Genomic DNA, 26420 nt, shown 5'->3' on the forward strand with positions numbered 1-26420 from the left:
CTAGATTATTTAATAGCGCAGTCACAAGAAATTTAATTTATTCCAAAGAGATTTATTTACACAATGTAGAAAGAGTGAAATAAGAAAATCAGAGAGAGGATAAGGTAAGTCTCTCCTGAGGTTAGTTTTTTCAGAAAATCCAGCATTTAAGAGTCAGCTTTTCACTCATCACATGTCAGTTCAAAGGAAGAGATTTAAAACAGCCTCACTAGGAACAGGGTCTCAGGTCCAGTCTCCACAATGAAAAATGAAGAATTTTGCCCAGTCTCCACTTCCAAAGAATGAAGAACTGTCAGTAGAACTCCACTCAGGAAGTTGTCACTCCCTTTTAAAGACACTTTCTCTTGTGCCACTTCCTGTGCCTTCCCCTAATTCTATGTCTACCAATCACAGTTGAATTTAGGACTTTAGGACTTTAGGACTGCCCAGTAGGCAGTCAATTGATTCTGATTTGTCACCTACTATTGCACATGTGGGTCACAGACCTCTCCCACTCAAGTGTGAATGGGGTGTTTACATCTTTGGTGATTAAATCTAAAAATGGGCAGATCTTCCTACTCAACTTTTAAGTAGTGTTTACATTTTGGGTGATTAAATCTAAAAATAGGCAGGGGTTACAATTTTAATCTTCATAATCAGGGGAGAGTCACTTTTAATCTTTACAAAAGCCTATGAGAAACACTAAAAAAAAAAGAAAAAAGAAAGAAAAAACCTATGAGGTAGCATTTCAATAGTACACGTGTTAAGGCCTTCCATAACAGCCCTTTCCAGGTAATAAAAAGAAGTGAAAAGGAATAGTCAACTATATGGGGATGCCTTATAGCCACTCTACATATCATTATTTCTTATCTGCACCAAGAGGATACACATCAGGCAATAGGAATGAATTAACAGATATACCCCAAAGTCCCAGCAGGTAATAATGCTACTTGGGAAATAAGATAAAATGACAGAACCCTTCCCGTGACTTGTTATTGTTTCTTGAATTATATGTATCTTGTGTTGTAAGTGAATATGCAACAGGAAACCATAGATGAAAAAGTGTCAGTCAAACTGCCTGATACTACATTAACTCTTACAGCCTTGCAGATAAATAATCAAAAACTCTACCACCACACAAAAATTCAATGAGCAAATGTTTTATCTTTTCTATTTTACATAAAAAGGATAGGCAAAAAAATAACCAAAAATACAAAATATACCCTTCCTTCTTTAAAATTGAATTCCCTTTTATAACCACAAAAAACAAACCAATGATATCCAATAAAAGGATCAAGTTTGACAATTTCTTGAACTTTATACCCTAATAGTCATTTACCTATATTTTTGGGGGGAAATGGAAATATCCATGTTATTTGGTGACTGTCAAAAGATAGAGAGTCATTGGAAAATTTTTTAGATACATAGAAGATAAGGGGAGTCAGAAAGGAATCATGGATAAGCAAAATAGCTTCAAAAGTCACAAACTGGTAAACTTTTATATAATAAAAAGGAAATGTTTTACATATTGGAAAGAAGGAATGACAGACAAACAGAATAGTTTTGAAAGTTGCAAGTTAAATTTATTATATTCTTAAAATGGAAAACAAGCCATACACAATAGATTCAAGGTTTTGTCTACATTGCTTTTCCTCATTTATCATGTGTATAAACGTGTTCATTTTAATTTGGTGCTCATTAAGTTCTTAATTAAAAAAAATTAAAATAAAAGTAATATGGTTCACTGAGGAAAATGAGCCTTCTAATGTAGGTATCAACAACAAAGTTGATCACAGATAAATTAATAATTAATTTCTGAAATTATGAAATGGAGGCAGTCACACCTGATTCTGTGGGTTCTCACCAGGAAAGACTATGATGACAGCAGGAAATGAGATTATAATTACTCTAATAAGGCACAGAGAGAGTCAAGAACCAGAGCCAGGCACTGTGAGGACAGGGGATTGAGTGGGGAAGAAAAGAAAACAGTGTGGAAAGAGGATGGGGAGGGGTGAAACATAGAATATTATTCATATAGTCATGGATTACATTTGGAAGCACTTGGCAGCATGAACCCAGTGGAGATGGAAGGGGTTATGAGGGACAGGAGTTTGAGGTCTCATTTTTTTAGAGTTTGGGGTGAGGGTGACAGACTAGCTCTTATATTGTCACTTTAAGTTTATTTCATTAACATATCCAAATAATTTCAAATTTGTGGATAAAACTTTAAAATTAACACCTCCACATCATCTTAGAGTTATCAGCACCATTTGGTACTCTGCTGGTCTTCCTACTAATGGCTGGAGCTTATCTGAAATTTACATATCAGAAACCCAAAAGGCCCTAAAAGCAAAGATTAGATGGCTTGTCTTTATTCAGCATATATTATCGGGATATAATTTTTAGTTAACCTATGATAAAATTTGTAAATTATATTTCTTTGATCTCTGGAATGGTTTGACTTCAAATTTCCCCTTTGCAATCTTATTTCTTGCTATTACCACTTACTATACTGACCAGAAAGATAGTGGATGGTGAGGGGGACGAGTAGAACATACAATTTTAACATACCAGATATCCTGCATGAGAAGATTGACAGGTTCCCACATACAGTGATGAAACCAGGTAACCCCCACTCCATTCAGTTTACAACAGGAGGAGAGATGATCTGGTCCCCAGTTGGATGGGTCCACGCTGCCAGTGAGCACTGGATGATACTCATTCCTGAAAGGAGGAAAAGAAAGATGAAGATTGATGGCATCTTGGACCAAAACATTGTTCACTCTAACTTAGCTATAACTACATCTTAGAGTATGTCGCCAAGAATAGGATCATGAGATTAAACTATATACTATGTTAATGACTTTTCTTAATCCCAGAACAATTAGATTAAAGACTAGTTTTACCAGTGGATACACCAATAATATATATATATATATATATATATATATATATATATGGCTATTTTATTATAATCCTTCCAAAGTTGAGCATCATAGAAGATATAACCATCTTAAGTCATATCTGCCAATTGCATGGCTCTATAGTGAAATCCTGGAAGTGTTTTAATGTGCATTTTTCTTATTATTGGCAATTGAGAGGATTTTATAGGATGGTTGATTTGTTTTTTTTTTATTTTAAAAATTTTTTGCTTATATCCTTTGAATCTTATTTTATTTTCAGTTCTAAATTCTTTCTTTCCCACCCTCCACTTACCCACTGAGAAAGAAAACCAAAACCCAGTATAAATATCCATTTCACATGTTTAAAAAGCATATGCTTTAATCTGCTCTCTGATTTCATCGCCTTTCTATCTCTATAGAGGTAGATAGTATATTTCATCATATTGCTCCTGTTCTCTGAATAGTTTTCTCTTAGGCCAGGAGTTCCTAATCTTGGATCACTAAACTTGATTTAATATTTTGATAACTGTATTTCAATATAATTATTATCCTTTGCAATTCTTTGTATTTTATTTCATGCATTTAAAAACATTATTCTAAGGAAGAATCCACAGACTTCACCAGAGTGCCAAAAGGGTATAGGACACACACAAAAAACGTTAAGAATGTTTATTTTAGAGAATGGCTTATTGTCCTTAATAACACATTGCCAAATTGTTATCAGTAAGACATGTTCTTAGAGTTATTTTTCTTCCTATAGCAACTGCACATTGCATTGTCACCCTCCTGTGACCGAGGTCAGACATTTATAATCTTGGCTGATTGTTGTTAGGATACCATTTTGTGGCAATAAAGCAAAATAAAGCTAAATAGAGGATGCCAAGTTCAAATCTTGAGCTTGAACTCATTAATATCATGCCAAAGATAACAGAGCCAATTAATTTGACAGTTATATTTGTTGACATTACTGAAACAAAATTCATTTTCTGGGTTAGTGAAAAGAAAAGGAACCAACCATATTCTTCTCTACTTGTATCCAATTATAAAATTCTGCAAGAACCCACCTTCTCCTGGAAAAGACACATAAACATAAAGTGATTTTATGGGCTTTCTTTCCAAAAACAATAATGTAGAAAATGTCTTCCATTCACATCCTCACAGTAACTTTTTTTTTGCAGCTTGTGCATTAACTTGAGAGGATATACAACAGCCATAATAGCTGTAATATTCTGTTTCTATACAATCAATTCCATATAATACTCTTTTATTGATTAAAAAAGAAAATTATACCTTCAACAAGACTACAGCTGATCATTGCCCCCAGAAAGAAAGGTGTAATTTGTTTGTAAATTACTGTGGTGCTAGTTGCAAATTGCATTAATTAGTCTACCTTCCACACACATCATTTTGCTATTCCCAAAGGCATCAAGCAAAATTTGTTGCATTTTCTGTGGAACTTGTTACTTGATGATGTATTGTTATACTTATGGAAAGTGGCAGTAATATTCTTGACAGTTCTCTTAAGAGTTGCAAGGAGAATTAATAGATCTGTCAATTGCATTTGGATTTATTTGTCTTGAGGGGGTGCAATGAGGTGGAGGCAGTGGGGACTCTGATATACTTACCACAAGCTCTAGTCTTTAAGGGGCATAGCAGCTAGGCAATGCAGCGGATAGAACACTGGGCTGGGAATCAAGAAAACTCATCTTCCTGAATTCAAGTCTGGATTCAGACACTAGCTGTGTGACCCCTATGCAAGTCATTTAATCCATTTTGTCTCAGTTCCTCATCTGTAAAATGACCTGGAGAAGAAAATGGCAAATAATGCCAGTATATTTGCCAAGAAAATCCCAAATGGGGTCATAGTCACACATGATGAGCAATACAACTATTTCAAGATTAGAGATTTCTAATATTCATACTTGTTGGTTTTCTTGTTATTGTGGCATACAGATTGTTTTTAGCACTCTCATTTCCCCTGGCTCCCAGCCTTATTCAGGTTTCATCTCCCCTTCTTCTACCAGGCATAGTTGCCATTTTTTCTTCAACAGTTAGCTTGGTTTGAAATTTTCCCACTCTTCCACTGAGAAAGAATACTGAGTCCAGGCTCTATTACTTACTATTAGCATGAAGCTATAGAAGTCATTTTAATATCTTAAATGGTAATAATGGCTTAAATATATGGTATTTTAACTTGAACAAATGACCTTTTGGAGAAAGGGCTCTTAACCTGAGGTCTGTGGTGATACATGTATAGATTTCAGGGAGTCTGTGAATGTGGATAGGGAAACATTTACATTGTTATTTTCAATAATCTTCTACTTATTTTTAGCATTTTCTTTAACAATTTGTAAACAGTTAAATGCTGAAGAGTACCCTGATTGCCAAAGGGGTTTGTTAAATGAAAAATTTAAGAACCTATGACATGGAGCAATAGTATGTTTTTTATCTCCCAAAGAAATAAATCATTAATAGTGAAATTCTAAGTATTTTGAAGCAGGCTATCCATGTAGGGCATTAGCTGATCTTGAAGGAAAGACCTTAGAACCCTTAAACAAGTATGATATAAAAGCCCTGTTATCAAAGTATAATACTTATAAAATAAAAGAATACTTTTCCTAACTCCCATTTGCACCAATATATTGGATGTTCAGAGAAAGCTTAGCTACAGTTCCCTTTTGGGGTTATAGGAGTCCCTCTATGGATCAGTGGGTTTGTTCTCTAGTGTTATCATCTCAAGTCTCCTTTGCAGTGAACCTCTCTCTCTACATCAATTTCCAGTGCCAATGAACATTTCCTTAATATCCTTAATATCATTGATTAGAACTGCAATATGTAATAAATTAAGGTAAGTTAGTTTTAATAAAGAAATTTAGGGTAAATTAAGAAACTATAGAAAGAACATAAGTGAAATCATATTCCACAAACTGGAAGACAAACTTTCCTCTAAACCACCTAAATTTATGTGGAGAATGACTCAACTGAAAATGAATGCCACAAAGCATTTGACCCAATAAGTTCATTTCCACATGTGGTATAGACAATCCTAAAGTCACTCTAGAAAACATCATCTTAGAGGACAGCTCTTATTCACTGCTGAGTGTGACAAGGAAATCACTTTAAAAGACTGATATATATATATATATATTAATTTAATTTTTACTAATTTAATAATATTAATTTAAGGTTGCCAAGGAATTCAGCTATGTAATTCCTAAATGAAAACTCAAGTCAGCAGTTAATCTTTTATGAAGTTTAATTACAATAGGAGGAAGAAAGGAATTAGAGATAGAGAGAGAGAAAAAGGGAGAGAAGGGAATAGGGCTTAAATACCCCTTCTGTTTAGGCTGGGCCAAAAGGCCCAAGCCCTTAGATAGCTGGGGCAAAGAAAAGAGATCAGTCCCTATTACTCACGTGACCAAAATGGAGAAACAGTCTCAGAGGCCCCCACCTTCAGCTTCCTTCAGAGCAAGCTTCTCAGAGCCACACCAACACCACCGACCAACTTCTCAACCACCACCCCGAGTCTTCAGACTCCCCTATCTTTAAGGAAAACCATCCAAGTTGCCTCCCCTCAGTCCTCACATCTACCAATCCCTGTCCATCAATTTCCCTGTGCCAATGGAGGCTCTAGCTTAAACCCAGGACCGCCCAGAAGTCTCTGGCTTTTGCACATGTCTGTTGAAGGTCATATTTTCAAATAATTAAATCTTTGATCCTTTGCTACAGCCCTTTCTAAATCCTGTTAACCTGAGTAGGGTAGAGATTGGAATAATTAAATTTTGATCTAGGCTGCAGCCCTTACTCAATCCTGTTAGGACTGAATAGGGTGGAGATTGATTCCAAGTATCTCCATTGTATCAATTCTAAAATCAATCATGACTCAAAGAAATTCCTGTTCTATGCTTAAGCATAGGTCAAAGTCCTTTCCATTGTTCAGCAAAAGGTTTCTGTCCTAAAGTAATCTGAAGAAGGGAGGAGAAGGAACCTCCCATGCCAATGGGGTTCACATTCCAATAGTCAAGACCCACTATCAATAGGAAATTTTTCAAGTATGAAATTTCCCAATGGTGAAATTTCCAACATTTATAAGTCTAAGAAATTTTGAGGTTTACATGAGCTAGATTCTAAAGGTCACAAGTTATTGGGTTCAACTAATAGAAAACTTGGATGGATTCTACTTCCTGGGTCACTAATGGCTGGCACTTTCAAAGTTTACAAGGTTTCAAGTAGCTGTCTACATTCCTTCAACTAAGAAGCAGAAAGAATGAATACAAAGATGCAAAGAAGCAGGCACTCTATTCACAGCTACATATAGATCAGGTGGAGAGACCTTGGAACTGGCACTGGCAACAAGACACTGCTGTCACCACCATTATTTCTCTCTCCTTGCCAGGAGGCTTACAACACGATAGCATTCATTCCCTTACTAGCCAGAAAGAGAGATTGATTTGACCTGTTAATGTCTTTTGTTTGAATTGTTTTAGATCAGGAGCCAATCAAAATGATATTTTTTATTCACCAAACAGTAAATCGATAAGAAATAATCAGAAAATATCTTTGCACATTGGGTTATGAAAACCTGGGACCCTCATCACACACTTCCACAAGTAAGCTCACTGAAATTCTGCATTTGTGAATACTTCCAATGCTGAGTTTTCACTGATTAGCCCTCCCAGAATAATTGTGATATGGGGGAAAGGAATGAGCCAATGAAGTCTTCGTCCTTTACACATTTGAACATATTCCCCACCTCATCTTATACTAAGAGCATGAAGTAAATATTCTCTGCCTGCTTCTAATCTAACCATGTGGAAACTTTAGTGAGCCCACTTTTAGTCATTACTGGTTCCCATACTGGTACTCTGTCACAATTAAAAAAAAAAGCCCTCTAATTGGCTACAGATCTTAAAAGACTGACTCAGGAATTTATGAAAAGGAAGTGAATGGCATAGCAAAGGGGCAACCCACCTAACTATCAGCCTTTTCCTTTGAATGCTTCAAGTAAGGAAGACTAATATGAACTTATGGATGGAGGCAGGGCAGCTGACTTCATTCCCTTCTTGGAGTCATTTGTTCATGATCTCAAGGCGTTTTTGTTTCTTTTGTGCTGATTCTTCTCTGATCTTAGATAATCAGATCACAGTGCCCAGGGAACCCGATGAGTTTGGAATACTCAGAGGTCTCATCATAATCACCAGATGTACCATTGGTCACCAAAGTGAGTAGAAATAGATGAAGTTACTAAGCAGCAACCATGAGTACCTTTGAATTTAATTTGGGGTCATCATGAGATTTGAAAAAATTATAGGACAATCAAACACAACAGCATCAAAGTCTGCTAAAGAACCAATTCAGTATCTATGCCATAGTGTTTTATTCTTCTCAGATATCCAAGCAGAAGAGGAGACAGAGTATCAGCAATAAAATGGAGGTATAGGCAAAAAGTGGATGACTTTCCCAGGAAATAGCTGACAGAACTTCATAAGGCTTCCATAAAGGGGCAAAAAGATTTCCAGAACTAGGAGACAGACGTTACATCTTGATCACGTATGTTCTCTACAAATATAAATTACCAGGGTACTTTCCATTTTAACCAACTCTCTGGGACCTTATTTTGTGTAAGAAAGAATAATTTAGTCAGGAATGCTTTATCCCACCTATTCTTTTCATAACTTCTCAGTATATCCCTTTCAAAAAACTGAATGGTTTTCAAAAGGCTGACTGGTAATATAAAGCACACTGGTGGGGACTCAGGAACTAAAGTGTTAGAAGTCCATCTCCCAGAGTTTCCCCCACCCAAAACTCTAAGGGTAATGGCAACTATACTTTTGGATGTCCCCAACCTATGAGTTTGGAAGTGCTCAGTTAGGAGAGTGGTCCCAAAGGGGATACTTCACAAGCATCCATAAATTTTTCCCTGCCAACAACAAAAAGATGACTAATTTTCCACAAAAATCCCTTTGGAGGAATGAAGTTTCATTATATTGAGAAAATAGTCTGTTCAGCAGCATGCTATTAAATGTTGTAATGATAAACCTGACCTAAAATTATCTTTTAAAAATGAACAAAGAATATTGAGTCAAATAACATACTTGGTTTTTTAAAAAATCCTGTGAACCAATTCAAGGAGTGATCATTCTTTGTCCAAGTGAATTAGTTCTATTCTTATGGCATATTATTTTGAATCAAAGTCTAAGAGCTAAAATGGATATCAGATTTCTTCATCTAGTCTAATCTCTTCATGATTCAAGCCCAGAGAAGTAGATTGATTTGGCTACAGTCATGTAGTTATATAATGGGAGGGCTGTAACTTGTATATTCCTTCTAGTACTCCAGGATTTATTCTGTAGTTTTGTCATAGCTATGTTTTAGCACAAATGAGGACTGTGACATTTTTTTTTCTGACTCTAAAATGGCTCATCTCACTTTGGTTAGGTGGCTAAGAAACTGTGTAGTCTACAAAAGGGCTTCAGAGAGTCTGGGGCCACCTCCTTTCTTTAGTAACTGTTAGGTATTGAAATATAAGTTTAATCTGTCCAAACCATATTGTCTCAGCCTGAAACTTCCCTCAATGCTTGAGACTTTTTGCCCTTGAATATCTGACCACTCTTTTAGAATTCTCAACATGTAAAATCCCTCTATTAGCCTTAACTATTTTTACCAATGGTGAGTCCCTTATGGATTCTCCACTTTGTGAAATGGTTCAGGTTGACTAGCCTTTTTGTTCTCTTCCTGGTCCTATTCCTAGCTTTCCAGATTTAAAAATCAGGCATTCCATCCATTTTGATATCTCTTTTGTATATTTTCCTCTCCTCTGTTAGAGTATAAGCTCCTGGAGAGCAGGGGCTGCCTTCTGCTTGTTTTTATATCCTCAGAGCTGAAAAAAGGGCCTGAAACACAATTAAAATAATTTTCCCTTCCTTCCTTAATAAACTTTCTGGATAATATTATTTCATGACTAGATCTTAGAACACCTGTCATAGAAGAGCTAGAATTACTTCAATTATCCTCAATATTTATTAGTGCATGGAAATTACGGTATAAATGGTATTGCAGTAGTTGGGTTAAGTCCTTACTTTTATGGCTAGTAAAATGTTAAAAACAACAAAAACCCTTAATTTTAAATTTTTTTCTCATCCTTCTTTTGCCTGGCGTTTAAATATCCACAATGTTTTAAAAGCTAAGATCAATTAATTAGAAGAATTTAGGTATATAGGTAGCTCCACAATTCTATAGATATAAATATGCTTTTCCCATAAATCCCAGGTAAGTGATATACTCACCTTGAGAAAACATCATAACACTTGGAATGCCCAACTCTTGTTTCTTGTTCTCATTTTATGGCAAAGCTACATTGATTCTCAAGTATACATCAATTAAGCAATGCACAAATTTACTATGTGCCTATTATGAACCAGATATTGTGCTAGACACTAGAAAAAAAGTACATAGCATGAAACAATCCCTACTGGATAGGAGCTTACATTCTAATGTAGACCATAAATAATGTCCTTAATCCTTTTCTTTATGTGTAATTCATCACTGAAAATATGTCACAGTTTGCTTAAACCTAAAATTTCCTTTTCATTGCATTTGGTCTCATATGGACTTTCATATAAGTATTAGGAATTTTAAGCTGCTTTGCTAAAGCACTGTATGTAATTTAGTTCTGAGTTCATAGTTGTTCATTATTAACAACTGAATATTTATCACTGGAGGAATATTAGTGTGAAAAAGGGGGCTTTATGGCAATGTGCTGCTTTGGATCCCTGAAAACTATGTGGAGTTTTGGTTTTTTCAAATATATTTCAGTGCAATTTTTCCCTACTATTCAGTTTCAGGGCCAATTCATTACCTATATGTGGTCTCTGTTAAGGAAAATCATTCAAATTGATGAATGTGGATAGACTAAATTGACAAATGTCAAATCAGTCTGCATGTCACAAGGCTTTCCTTCCTTTTGTTTATCAAAAATGAATAATGAGACTGATACCTTTTGTGTAATTGTGTATTTCCCTAGGGAACTTCTTGGGTTTTAAGAAAAATATAAGAAGATGTTCACCTAGAGTTGCCCTCAAAAAAATTTAGGCCTCAGTGGTCCTTATTTTGGGGCTTCTGTTTCTTTGCATAATGCAGTTTACAATTCTTTATTACAAAGCTTCCTCCCTCTTTGTTGTTCTTCAAATGTTCTGTGTGCATCCCCTCTTGGGTTTGGATCCTTTGTCTATCCCCCACCCAACCTATTAACATTAGATCCCATGGATTTCTGGTTTTGACCTTTTAACTTTTTTCCTACTACTCTATTGATTCATAAAATGGAACAATGTGCTTGTGCAACAGCCAACCCATTCTCTAGGAGTCATCCAGGGGTATCATGTCCCCTAGTAATACCTTCACAACTCTGTTGGTACAAGACTGACATTCTATATGTCTCATCCATTACATTTCTACAAAAGCAGAGGTGCAGAATACAAATATTGCTATAGCGTTTTACTTCAGTTTCCAAATGGACCCTTATATCTTATTACATGCAAATCAAATTCAAGCATTCAGAGGTAGTGGGGCTATGAAAAACCCTTAAAATCAATGTGACAAGTAGGATGATACAAATAAAGATAGCAAGAGGGTAGACAGGCACTGTATTCAAAACATGTTTCTTCTTTTTTGATACTATTTAGAGGGGAGACAAAACTGAAACATATTAACATCAACAAAAACAATAGAGTCTAAGGGGCACCACATTCTGCCCCATGTGGAGGGGCAGTAGCACGCTGAGTATAACTAGGAACATCATGTTTAAATTCATTTATATGCTGTGGTGTGAAAGACCTATGTTGTTTTAATGTTAACATATCCCTATTTTGTATGACTATGGGCACTTCCCTTAAGGAGAAAAGACCTTAATAGGAATGGGTCAGTAGGTGTGGTTTCCTAGGAATTATCTATGTGGATACCCAGGTAGGAGATGTAGGAATCTATTTGGTAGGAGATGGAGGGTTCCTTGGGGCTGCATTTGGTCATGGGGTAGGAAAAGAGACAGGGAAGGACAGGGTATCAGGAGAAGGAGTAAGGGAGGGAAGTTTAGCCAGGAGTTGCTCAATATGAAAGAAGTGGTTTTCCAACTGAGACATAGGAGAGAGGTCTTTCATCTCTATTTCAAGAGAAATAGGATTTTCTTTTCTTGGTAGTTTGCAAACAGGTTTTGAAAAATCAAATATATTTTGGATAAAATCTTCCTTTTCCATTGGACCATTTAAGGAATGCTTATAATTGTCCAATTGAATTTGAATGCTTGCATTTTGGCTCACATTTTCTGTATTATAATTTTTTGTGCCTTAAGATTTAGGAATTGGTAAAGAAAATTTCCTAACATAAGGAAAAGGAGGCATTCCAAAAACTTAAATGTTCCCAATTGAGCAAAAACCAGAAGTCTTTCTTGCAGAGTAGTGTTCATTATGAGCAGTTCCACAAAAGTCAAAACTTAGTATTCAATGCTGGTCTCTAGTGGCAAGGGTGAGGAGGTTTAAGCCAACACTACTGGGTTGGTTTTAGTGGGTGAGACACACCTTAGCTGGAGTGGGAAGAGAGTTTAGCTAAGAGGGAGTATAAGAATCAACCTGGGGTTAGGAGCTAATGAGTTGCCCAGTAAGGGGAAAAGGATACCCCTCCTCTGGGCTGAGGTTGGGGACAGGGAGTTTAAAGATTACCAGTAGCAGCAACAGCAAGCAGCAGTTACAGCAGAAGGAGTTAGCAGGAATAGCTTCAGCAAGGGAAACACACACACACACACACACACACACACACACACACACACACACTCCTGGTAGGCAAGTGTAGGCAATGAGTCTTGGAAAACTCTGAAGGGAGAAGGGAGAAAGGAGAAGGGAGAGGGGAAAGGGAAAAAGGAAGTCCACAGCAGAAGAAGAAACATGGGTTTCTCTTACTTGCTTTAAAATTCTGTGTCCCTTCATGGTCATCAATTAATTGTGATATTAAAATGAATACTCAAAGTATTTATTATATAGGATTTAATAATCATATTAAAGTGAGTAAGAAAGGGGTTCATTCAGGCAAGTGAGCAGAGCACAGAGCCAGAGAGACCCACTGAATTTACAGCTACTGAATTTACCAAAAAACCCAAGCTCCAAAAGAGCCTTGCAGCATGGGTCTCAGCCAAATTTATCTTCCAAGCCTCTTTATGTAAAATAAAGATGTGACTTAAAAGGATGCTGGGTAAATGTAGTTCAGATGTACCAAATTTCTATTTGCATAGTTGATAATGCTCATCACTCATTAGTCCTTGGCATGCATAGTCAGATAAAAAAATGTTCCAAATAGCTATTGATAAAAGAAATTCAAATTAAAACAACCCTGAGAACCCAACTCAGAACCTATCAGATTGGCTAATATGATCAGAAAAGGAAAATAATAAATTGGTGTGAATGTGTGAAATGTGTGGAATGTGTGAAAATTGGGTTACTAATACACTATTGGTGGACCTGTGAACTGATATAATCATTCTGGAGAGCAATTAGGAGTCACGCCCAAAGGGCCATAAAACTATACATACTCTTTGACCCTGCAATACCAGTCCTGGATCTGAATCTGAAAGAAACTAGAAACAGGAGGAAATTATTTGCTTGCACAAAAATATTTTAGCAGTTGTCTTTCTTATGGCAAAGAACTGGAAATTGAGGGGGTGTCCACCAATTGGGGAACTGATAAAAAGTTGCACTATATGATTATAATGGAATATTATTTTGTCATAAGAAATGAGGAATAGGGTGAATTCAGAAAAAACTGGAAAAACTTATGTGAACTGATAAAAAGTTAAGTGAACAGAACTAGATGAAGAGTATATACTATGACAAAATATTATACAATAATCAACTGTGAAAGACTAAACTATTATCAGCAAAACAAGGTCCCAAAATAATCATAAGGGATTCATGATTAAAAAAAAAATCTTATCCAAAATCAAAGAAGGAACTATTGGAAATTGATTTCAGATAAAAGCATGCCATCTTTTGCTTTTCTCCTTAATGAGTTTTTTTTTTATTGTATATGTGACATGTATCTTCTGTCAAGGCATGGAGAACATGGAAATTGATTTTGCATAAAAGCACTAGTATCACCTATAATAGACCATTTACTGCCTGGGAGATGTGAGAGGGAGGGAGGGAGAGAAAGAGTCTGAATCACAAAATGTTAGAAAACAATTCTAAAAAATTGTTTCTGCAGGAAATTGGAAAAATAATAAGAGAAAAGAAAAAGAAAACAAAATATTTGGTAGAATCTACCTTTTCTGTACCCTAAAGAGGCAGTAGATAGAAAATATTTTCCTGAGAAAAGTCTGAGTTTTTTAGGCCTTTGAGGTTCTTCTTTTGTGGCTTCTTTTTTTTTTTTGACATGTTCATCTTTGTTATAAAGATTATGATATTGACTCATTAAGCTATAATTTTTCATATTGCCAAAATTTTCAAGATATTTCAATGGTTTGTGAAAAGTAATGTCATGATAGTTTAAAACAGGGATTTCACATAATATCAAAGATGAATATTTTAATTAGAGGTTGATTTTGGCCCTTCATCCCTATATTTAACCATTTCCCCAGGATGATATCTTTAATAAATAGTTGTAAAGGTTAAAATTATGGTTGAGACTGATTGCAATAATTATTTTTGTCACCAAGGAAATGAAATACCCAAGTCATCTGGAAATTTTATTGTGATTTAATTGATACTGGAGGAGATTAAGGAGAAGGAAGAAGGAAAGGAGTAGGTTTTCTCCCCTTCCCCAACTACCCCCTCACCCCCCCCCCCCCGCCTGGCTAGCACCAGGCAGGAAGATTAGAAGATAAGGTTTTGGAGTGTGAAGGAAGAAAAAGTTAGCCTGAACTCAAAAAAGAAAGGGCTAAGCCAAGATGCCCAAACCTGAAACAGCTCCAGGGCAAACTCACCACCAAACCCAGACAAAATAGCTGCCACCACTCCAAGATGTTGGAATGCCTAGCACACTGCCAGCCAGAGTTGCCTCTCCAGGAAAAAAGGAAGAGAGAGGAAGTGACATGCCTTATATAGACAGTTTTATGTCACTTTCCTAGGTCTCATCTGTATCAATAATGGTTTAGCTTGACTTAGGACAGTCCAGGAGTCTGTTCACTTTTTCTGCACATGTCTGTTGAAGGCCATTTCCTCAGATAATTAAATCTTGAGTTTGGTGTAGACCTTCCTAAGCTTGTTAAACTAAAGAGGGTGGAGAAATTCAGGGTTCCCAAGACCTGATTCTTTTAGTCCAAGTATCTCTATTGCTATTGATCAGGAAGTAGCTAAATCAGATCTTCTAAAGTACAGTCTGATTAGGGTGGAGTAGTTTTAAAATCCACATAGTGAAACATAAATTGCTTGAGGACATAAATTTGGTTCTTAGTTTTTGTCACGTCATATCAGTTTATGTATTCGTAGGTCTTAAGGAATGAAACCAAGAAAATTATTATGGAGAATAGATTCTGTGTTTAGAGTGAAAGTACTGATAATTATGGTGGAAAGCACATCAGCTCTGCAGTCAAGAGACTTGAGTTTAAATTCTGCCTTTTACATTTACTATTTATGTGAGCTAGGGGTAAGTTTTCAGTGTCCTTAATTATAAAATGAAAAGGTTGCACTAGATAGCTTCTGAGATACCTTCTAACTCTAGATCTATAATCTTTTGAAATTCTGTATTCATATCTATTTGTATTTCTGAAAAATTTGAAAAAGTAATTGGCTATAAACACTGAGTTTCATTTTCAGTATGTTCTACAGACCTATTGTGAATGATGCTTATCGACTTCAAATATCACACAATTTTTTACAACCTCAAATATGGCATTATAAAGAGTTTTGATTACAGATGTTTATTCACCTACGAATTATGAAAAAAACAAATTGGGAAAAGCCCTAAATATAAACCAATAGCAGAATTTTAGCGAGAATAAATATCTTCTATCTGCACCCTACGTAATTATAACTTAATGGTTCACATGAAAGTAGAGGTGATATGGAATGGAAAATCTACCATTCTCTCTTGAACCATCAAGATTTCATAGTTATATATTTAAAGAAAGGCCACCTTTTTGTAATATACATTGCAATTGATATTCAATTCTGGTCTGACTTTCACATTTAGTGAATCTCTCAGTTTCTGCTATATTTCAGAATGAAACATAGAAAATTAATATGGCTTTTTTTCTCTAGATCCATCCCTTGTCTCCAGAATATGATATTCTTCCTTCTACTGTGACATTTTTGCTTGATAATCTTCATTATTGATTTTGAGCTTGAAGAGAACTTAGAGGCTATCTACTCCAACTCCATTATTTTGCAAATAAAGAAGCCAAGGCCTGGAGAATTTAATAATAACATTAATAGATAACCTTTATGTAGCAATTAAGGTCTGAAAAACATTTTACATATTCTAATAGAGGAACTGAGAGGGAAACAGGGGGGAATGGAAGGAGAGAGAGGGAAATGGGGAGAGAGGGTGAAGAGATTCTTCTTCCCCTCTCTTTTCTGGGAGAGAGGTAGCCAAATCTAATCCCTTCCTTGACAGAAGGAATATGTCTCCTCAGAGAATAGTTCTGGGAGATGGAGGACACCCACTACCACTTCCCTTCAGAAACCTGGGGTCACCCCACTATCAAGGAGAGATGTTGTTCCTTGGGTTAGGTAGTTTAGATCCCTGGAATCCTGAGCTAACCTTCCTTTTTGGGGGAGAGATGTGATTCTCCCCAAATCTTCTCTTCCCTATCTTAGTGTCAGAAGCCAACCAGACCGAATTCTAAAGTAGTAAACAATTTATTTCGGTTCACACAGGTGAGGAGAGATAAGGAAGTCAGGCAAGGGAAATAAGGAGTAGGAAACCCTAATACTGGTCCCCTCTGACAGACTGCCCCCCAGCAAGTTCTTGAGGTTCAAGGCTGAGTGTCTTGAACCCTCCTCCGGCCAGATTCTGGTTGATACCTATTCTTCAGCTAACTAGCTTTTAATTCAGGAGTCCAGGAACAGGTCAGGGAGAGAGAGAAATCTCAGGTAAAGATCTGGATGGCTCTGGCCAGAGTGAATCCAAATCCAAAACCCTCTTGAGAATTCCCGTAGCTGTTCTTGAAGAGTCTTAGTGGAGATGTTTTTGGGTCCCAGAAGGAATATCAGGTCCCATATGGATGGGTTCTTTCTTAGCTTCCAGGAAAACCTCCTTTCCTCCTCCACCTCCCAGGCTGGAAGACCATTGACAGTAATATGTAAATTTAGGGTGAGGCTCTCAGTAGCTTGTTTTTTCTCTATTTATGTCAACTTCACTTTGTGTCTGTATATCTTGTATATGGTCTGGGGTGTTTTCTGAGCTTGTATCTTTTGGACTAGTGGAGGCAATTTGGCCTTTAACATGTGAGGCATGATACCAGGGGTCCTTCCCTATAATTTTGATCAGGGTAGGTGTTGTGAATGCAACTTAGAATGGTCCATTCCATTTTGGATCTGTTACTGTGCTTTTTGTAAAGTCTTTCATATACACCATTTCTCTGAATTTTATACTATATAATACAAAGTCTAGTGGTACCCTTTGGACCATTAAGCTAGATTGTTTAGATCTTTCAGCCTGTCTTGTATGTTTGTTAAATAAGTGTGTAGTTGGTATTCCCCTCCCAGCATGGAAATGTAAGATGGCTTTGCAGTTCTTCCATGCCAAAGTGGCTGTCCATACAGTAATTCATAGGGAGATATGTGTAAATCTCCCCCAGGCTTTGTCCTTAGGTGGAATAGTACAAATGAGAGAACTTCTGTCCACTTGAGGTGTGTTTGTGCACATAGTTTTTCCACTGCAGTCTTAAGTTCTCTGTTCATTCGTTCCACCTGCCCTGATTTTCTTGGATGATAAATTGCATGGAGATTTCCCTTAATTCCCAGATTCTGATAGACTTCTTAACAGGATTTTAGGTGTAAAATGAGTTCCCCTATCAGGATATATGTTGTCTGGAATGTCATATCTGGGGACAATTTCTTTTAAGAGGATTTTAACTGCAAAGGCTGTGTTATTTTTCTTGGCTGAGTACATTTCTGGCCACCAGGTTAGTCTGTCCAAGATGACTAATGCATACTTATATCCTCTATCACTAGGAATGTTGATGTAATCGATTTCCAAGCATTCAAAGGGTGTAAAAGCTAAAGGTCTACCGTCTAATATCTTGCTTTTAAAGTTCCCTTGATTGTATGGCTTGCAAAGAGTACATCCCTGGCATACTCTTATTGCATATGTAGATATCCCTGGTGCAACCCAAAATCTTTTTAATTCGTCTAACAGGGTGAGAGTGCCATAATGTTCTTTGGAATATATGACATTGCAGAGATGGTAATACAATGTCCTGGGCAAAATGGGTTTACCTCCTTTCACTATCCAGATCCCACACACTAGTTTTGCTCTTAATTGCTCTTTCCATGACTGAACCTCTCCTTTGTTGTAAGTTTGTGTGATATCTTACTTTTCCACCAGGGAGAAGTTCAGAAAATGTATGGGACCAAATCTAGCTGCAAATTTAGCTGTTATGCCAGCACTGTTATTCCCATGGGATATCTTGTCTTTGCCAAAGGAATAAGCCTTGCAGTGGATTATGGCTACTTCTTTTGGCAACAGAACTGCATCTAAGAGTTGCAATATGAATTTACCATTAGTTATGTGTTTCCCTGAACATGTTATGAACCCTCTATTCTTCCATATATCTCCCATCCCATGCAGAACTGAAAATGCATACTATGAGTCACAGTAAACATTAATTCTTTCATCTTTCCCTAAGATGAGAACCATGGTAAGAGCTTTTAGTTCTGTTCCCTGAGTGCTGACATGGCTAGGCAGAGAAGCATGCCAGAGTGTGTCAGTTTGGGTAACTACAAAACAGAAGCTCCAGTGAATCTTGTACTTTGTGTAAGTATGAAGAGCCAACAGAAAACATCTCCAGTTCAGGATTTATGAGTGTAGTATCTTTTAAATCCTGCCTGGATTTCATGCAATGGCTCTCCTGTTAGGAGTAACCCTGAGATAAGAGTGACCAAATTTAATGGTGCACATTGGTATAGGGACAGGTTTTCATTGCCTATATTATATTATATTATATCTTACATTACAATATGATAACATCTTTTGAAACTCAGAACAATCCCATAAAGAAGGTGCTATTATTGACCTTATTTTACAGATAAAAAAAGTGATGCTAAGACAATCCAAGCAATTTGCCTTGAATCACAGCTACTAAGAATCAGAGGCAAAGTTGAACTCGATTTATAACATTTCCAAGGTCAGGACTCTATGTTCTGTGCCACCTTGCTACAGGTCAAATGACTTGCCCCAAATCACAAAGGTTGTAAGTGTCAGAATCAAGATCTGAACCCAGATCTTATCTCCAAATTTCCACTGTCCCATGCTCTCCCTGATCTTTTTGTCACATTGTTATTTCCCCTGAAACACATATTTGTTGCATGTTGGATAATATATTAGAAAAGATACTATTGTATCTTTACCAAGAAAATCCAAAATTGGGTCACAAAGAGTAAAACGTGACTAAAATGACAACAACCACAAAGGAAATAGATCCTGTAGTAGTGTCAAAACAAGACAACATAGGATCGTAAATATAGAGCCGGAAAGGACTTTTGAAATGATCTAGTCCAAAGTCTAAACATTTTTTACTTATGATGAAACTGAGACTAAATGAAGTTAAGTGACTTGCACAAAGTCATGCAAACAAGGAACTGCAGAGCCAGACTTCAGATTCAAAAAGTGCTACCTTCCATTTCTTGGAGGACTTTGTCCCTGTCCTTTAGAGCTCCCAGTCTTATTAGGGAGGATAAAATATACTAACAAATAAATGATTAAAGAAGATGAACAAGGTCTGTAGTTAAGTGATAGAAGTGATGCAGATAGTGATTACAATAAGAGATTAGAAATTCATTCACACAGTATTGTCAAAGAAGTAGAGCAAGAAGTGACCCAATTAGTCTAAAACACATTATATATTCATGCTATGCCACTGCACCCCAAACTCTGCCACAAATAAACAGGTACTCCCACTCCCACATTGGAGATCCTTACTTCTGACTGCTGAAAGTTCAAATTATCTATTTTCCCCCTAAACCACCACACTATATGCTGGTGATCTTCCTGATATGTTAGCACAAATATATCCCCCTTTCCCATATGCACACACAAATGCACACTTGTTGTTCAGTCATTCAGGCAAGTCCAACTCTTCATAATCCTGTGGGCCATTCTGTCCATAGGGTTTTTTGGTGGTTTACCATTTCCTTTTTTTTCTATTAATAGAATTTATTTCCAAATATCTCAGTCCTTCCTTCCCCTCTCCACATCATATAAGGCATCATCCAACAAGAAAATATATTTATATAGATTAAATTTTTCATGTTTTAATTTTTTAGTTTATTCTCTAGAAATAAGCATTAACAATTTATTCTTCAAGTATTAACTCTACTCATTTCACATATAATCTCACCTAGTTCTTTACAAGATTTTTAATTAGCTGCTCATAATTTCTCATGATGCAATAGTATTCCATCACAATCATATACTACAATTTGTTTAGCCATTCCCCAATTGATGGACATCCCTTCATTTTCAGTTCATTACCACCATTAAGAAAGCTGCTACAACTATTTTGGAACACATACGTTCTTTTCCTTTTTCTCTGATATTCTTGGAAAACAGACTCAGCAATGATATTGCGGATCTAAAGGTATACACAGTTTTATAACTCTTTGGGCGTAATTCCAAATTATACTCCCAAATCACTGGATCAGTTTACAGTTCCATTAACAACTATTTCCTTCTCTAGTAGATGAAGGAAAACAGAGGTCAAGTGACTTGCCCAGGGCCACTCATACAACTAGTAAGTGTCTGAAGTAAGATTTGGACTCAGGTGTTCCTTACTCTAGTCCCAGTGCTCTATCCTTTTCCTGAGCCATTTCTTTCTCTAAAAGCAGTATTCAAATCAACCCTGTTAATTCTGAAAAAGATGCCCTGATCAATTTGTCCCATTTTCTGTGAATTCTAAAACCAAAATAAATGCCCCTAAATAAAAAGATTGAAAGGTGGTCAGAGAAAGAAGCAGATACACAGAGAGAAGAGGAGGAAAAAAGACGCAGATAGAGAAAGAAATAAAATCTCTCTCTCTCTCTCTCTCTCTCTCTCTCTCTCTCTCTCTCTCTCTCTCACACACACACACACACACACACACACACACATACATACACATAAAATCATGACACATAAAATCAGAATGACAGAGACAAAGACAGCGAGAGAGACAGAGAGACAGACAGAGAGAGAGAGAGAGAAAGAGAGAGAGAGAGAGAGAGAGAGAGAGTGAGAGAGAAAGAGAGAGAGAGAGAGAGCGAGAGGGAGGGAGAGGGGGAGAAAGAGAGGGGGGGGAGGAAGGGAGGGAGGGAGAAAGAGAGAGAGAGAGAGAGAGAGAGAGAGAGAGAGAGAGAGAGAGAGAGAGAGAGAGAGAGAGAGAGAGAGAGAGAACACAGAGAGGGACAGAGACAGAGAGACAGAGGACACCAGAAAAAGGGAAGAGGGTGGGAACCAGAGACAGAGACATGGAATCAGAAACGTGCTGACAGAGGCAAAAAGCCAGAGACAGAGACCAAGAGAAACAAAGCAAGAGATCAAGCACCAGTGTGAGTACCCTATGTTGTTGATAATATCCAGTCCCATTCCTCTACTCACACCAGTGAGGGTTGGGAGTAGAGTATTGTTCCCCAGGGAGATGACTACCTTGTGTAGGGATGGTTTGATGGCATCTCTCTTTACCAGCAGCCTCACCAGAACACTTTGACTGCTCTGGGTCCAGGATCCTGTGTTTCCTAGGAACTGGAGTCAGCATTCTAGTAGAATTGTTTTTGGCCCAGGTCCTGATTCCCAGTGGAGAAAGTAGGCAAACAAGAATTTTCATAGCTTCTGATTTATGGACTCTCAACTGCTCTATTATCAATATATTTAACAGAGGTCTTAGAATCCTGATTCTTGATTATGAACTCTCTGTAACTGTTCTCAGGAAGTTTAAAGGGTCTGGCACTGTACTAATATCTTGACTGCATATATAGCCATAATGAATAACTATTTGCCAGATTCAGCACATTGCTAGGAACTGGACAAAACAAGCTTAAAAAAAATAAAAGACAGAATGACTGCCTGGTCTCTGAGAAAGTAGTCATTGAAGAAGCACTGATAAACCAATGCTCAAATAAATGAGGGCATGAAAAAGTAGCGATTTTAATCTTTAAATATATGTGACACAGTATTAGAAGCCTAGTTCTTCAGGCTGCTAATATTCACTGCCATTTCTGTGACACTTGGAAATGTGAGAACAGGAAAAATATGGTGAGCTCATAACATCTAAGGGGAGTTTTTGAAACTTATTTATAAATGACTAAAAGAAGTAGCCAGAAAAATAAAATCAAAGAATGATAAAAAATAGTTTAAGCTGGGAGGGACTTTACAATCATGTAGTCCTACTCTATCTTAATACAAATGAGGAAGTTAGGGTTCCCAAATGAAGTGAATTGGCCAAGTTCATAAAGCAGGTAAGTAGCAAAAATGAAACTCCAGTCCTCGTTCCACTATTGAACTTACTTTTTCTAAGAGGCAGCTTCCTGATCTCGTTTACATAAGAAACTTAGTCACTTTTCCATTAGTGCTCCTTCTCATATTCCTAAATCCATATGTTGGGAAATAGAGACTCTTGGCAAAGACAGGCACATTTAAAAGATATCTTCCTCCTGAACTGTTCAGATTTGCATTTTGACCTGGAAGCCCATGAGCAATGTGGTCATCCATTTACACCATCTGGAGGGGATTAGTCTGCAGTTCTACTGGTCTCCTTGAAAACCCTCCCACAGACAGAAGGGGGACTGATGAAAAGGCAAGAAAAACTAACTTGATTTCCAGCAGAATGAAGTAAGAGCTAAAATTATGCTTAAATTATGTCAAATTGCTTTCCTTAATATAGGCTTTTGATCAGAAATGGGAAATAATGACAAGCCATCTCTTGGGGAAGGTGTCATTACATAACTCATAAACAAACAAACAAGAAGGAATGGAATAGAAGTTCTCTTGGCATCCTTCCACCTGAGTTATACTTTTCAGGTGTTGCCTTGTGACCCCAAATCATAAATGGCAGTTTATGGCTCTATAATGGATGAAAGCTAGCTTATACTTCAGGATATGCAAGCACAAGTAAGCCAGTTCTTTCCAGCTGGAACTAGGTTGTTGCCATGACAACATCCAAATGATAGACAGATTTGTGAATGTGCAGTGGTCTACTGGTGATAACAGAGCTTCCAGAATTTCTACTAAGTGTTTTCAGACCTGCTAGGATCCCCAAACTGTGATGAGACCGAATGCCATGTTTACAGAGCAACTGTTTAAATGCCTCCTTTTAAAATTCTTAAAATGAAAAAGTTGAACTATTTATAGCTTTCAATATCCATTAGCATTCATACCAAATTATTTCAGAAGTATTCCAATAGAAGGACCACATTCTTTATCCACAATTCCTATTTACTATAAAGTACGTTATACAGAAGTCCTAGAGAAAACTGTAGTGTCCTTCAGCTAATTGTAAGACATTTCCTAGGTTAATTTCCCCTAAGGCTTTGGAAAGGTTGATAAATGAATATGGTGGGCATTCTGTGGGAGATTTACAATTTTCTGTGGCTTCTTCTTGAGGTCTCTAGGAACAATTCTCTTAAGAATGCATTGCATCCATATGGCCTTTTCAATCTGGATGAATGAAGGAATGAATAATAACTATAATATCTGAGCAGTTTCTAGGAAATCAGGATTCTTTATTGTAACCAAGTTGTACTCCAAAATTCCCCTCACTCTAATCCCCTAAAAATTCCTTTGGTATCTAACATTAGAAAAAAATAGCACAAAATGCTGACATTTTGAAGGCAACTGGAGTCTCTGGTCTGTGATGAATGGGGAGCTGGCTGTACATGTCTGGAGTGATCAGTTCTAGCATATTTTAAATGAATTTGGGGAATCATAATTTTGCAATCTTATCTTGACTCATTAATGGATGGGCTTCACTACACTGTATAATTATAATGACTAAACTTGGTCCCTAGGAAGAGATGAAAAAGCCTATCTCTTAATCACCAAATCTAATGACTTTTTTCAAGCCTCATCTTTTATGACCTCTCTATGACATTTTACACTCCTAACCATCCTCTCCTGCATTCTCTCTCCTCTCTGAGTTTCTATACTACTGATTTCTTCTAGTTCTTCTACTACCTCTCTGAATGGTCTTTTGGTATCCACCATTGGAAAAAATGTATGAAATGCCGAAATTTTGAAGGCAACTGGAATCTCTGGTCTCCTCCATCTCAAACCCACTAATTGAAAGTTTTCCCTAAGAACCTGTGCTAGGTCTCTTGTGTATACTATCAGACACACTGATCATGCAAGGTCCTTTGGAATCAGTTGTCATCTCTCTGTGCACAATCTCAAGATCTCTAGTCTTTCTCCAGACCCCCAGTTCTACATCAAATATTTAAAAAAGTGAAATCAACAAATGTAACTTAAGCACTGCCTATGTTCAGGATATAAAGAAAATTAAAAATTTTTACTTTTTTTTTAAAAGCCTCTATTATCATGGAACTCACAGTCTAATGAATGAAAAAAAAACATGCAAATAATTATGTATAAAAATTTTTAGAAAAGCTAATTAAAAGATAATCTTAGAGAGGATTTAGAAAGGTTTCTATCTGAAGGCTGATTTTTAGCTTTGGCTTGAAAAAGGTAGCCAAAATATAGAGATGAGGAGGAAATTCGAGTCATGAGAGTGTCCTTTCTTTATAATTCAAATAATCTTTGAATTGGTCTCCCTGCTTCATGCCTTTCCCAATTCTAATCCATCATCCACTACATTGACAAAGTATCTCTCCTAAAACATGTCGGCATATGTCACTCTTCTCCCTTCACTCAATCAATAAATTCTAGTGTCTCCATAATATTTCTAGGATCAAATATAAGCTCCTCTGAAATTTTTGGAACTTTTCACAATGCCTCCTTTCTACCTTTCCAGTCTTCTTACTGTCTTCCACATATATTACCATCCAGCCATTTTGACTTATTTCTCCTACATTATACTCTATCTCCTAACTTTGAGTCTTAGCACTGACTCTCCCTTCTTATCTTTTCCTGTTCTCATTTCCAGCTTTCTTCAAGATTTAGCTGAAAAACCATTTTATGCAAAATATCTTTTTCTGCCTACTCTGGGATTTTGGCTTTCTACTCTAAGGTTAACATCTGCCTACTCTTGTATTTATCTGGTGTTTGCTTGAATGCACAAATATACATACATACATATACATGTATGTATATATGTGTGTGTGTGTGTGTGTGTGTGTTTGTGTATTCCCCTCATGGACCTGATTTTCTTTTTGTTTATTTGAATGCCAGCACATACTACAATTCCTGGCACATAGTAATTTCCTAATAAATGCTTGCTTTTTGCTTTATTGATATCTCCCTCCATTCTTTACAGACATGGATGACTTTGAGTTTGCAGTATTGCATATACTTTTTTTTTTTACTGTTTCTCTCTCTCTGTCATTTTTTAGTTGCAAGGGATGATTCATTGTATTGAGGAGTGGAGAAAGGCTATATTTTAAAATGAAGAAAAGAAAACTGTCAATGATTATTTTTTAAAACAGCACTGATTACAACTAATAAATAGCACAATGGCTCCACTTAGGAATTTGAAGATTAAAGATATGAACATTGTTCATACTTTTTCTGACTACTTTTAACCTATGGCTTAGTCCAAAGATGAGTCAGAATTTATTTTTACATGTTCAATGTTGGCAAACACTTGTTTGGAAGGCTTTCATAATTTTTCTAAATGCCGAACTCTAAATGGATAGTGAGGTGTCTAGAGAGCTATAAATGTGTTTCTCCTTCAAATTATAGTGGTCACACTCCAGTTTATTGCATTTGTTAGGAATTACAGTAAGCAGCAGATGTGATAGACTAAGCATTGAAAGGTGCAGTTGGGGATGTCAGGGAATTTTTCATGTTTTTAAAATCATCTAACTTTCTGTGTATAACAATGTTCAAATCCAAAAACATTTTCCTCTGCCCTTCCTGAACACATGCTGAGGTTTTGTTGGGTTGTTTCTGCTGGGTTATGACTGATTTTTTTAAGCATTGAAGCAATTTTGTAAGGAAAAAGATACAGATGGTATAATGTTATAGATGGATTTTTTTTAATAGATGAAGAGTTGAAAGAGGTAAAGAAAGAGCCACCTCACCAACAGTTTTTCTTTAAAGAATAACATTCCTTTTAAACTCTCACTGGGAGAAAAAAAATTGTAATCTGTTCACAATTTATTGATATTAACATCAATCATTGCATTTATTAAGTGCCTACTATGTGCCAGCTTTGTTGAAGCTCGCTAAAGAGGCAAAAAATGAAAATGAGCC

Source organism: Monodelphis domestica, chromosome 8 (assembly GCF_027887165.1).
Source record: "Monodelphis domestica isolate mMonDom1 chromosome 8, mMonDom1.pri, whole genome shotgun sequence".
NCBI lineage: Eukaryota > Metazoa > Chordata > Mammalia > Didelphimorphia > Didelphidae > Monodelphis > Monodelphis domestica.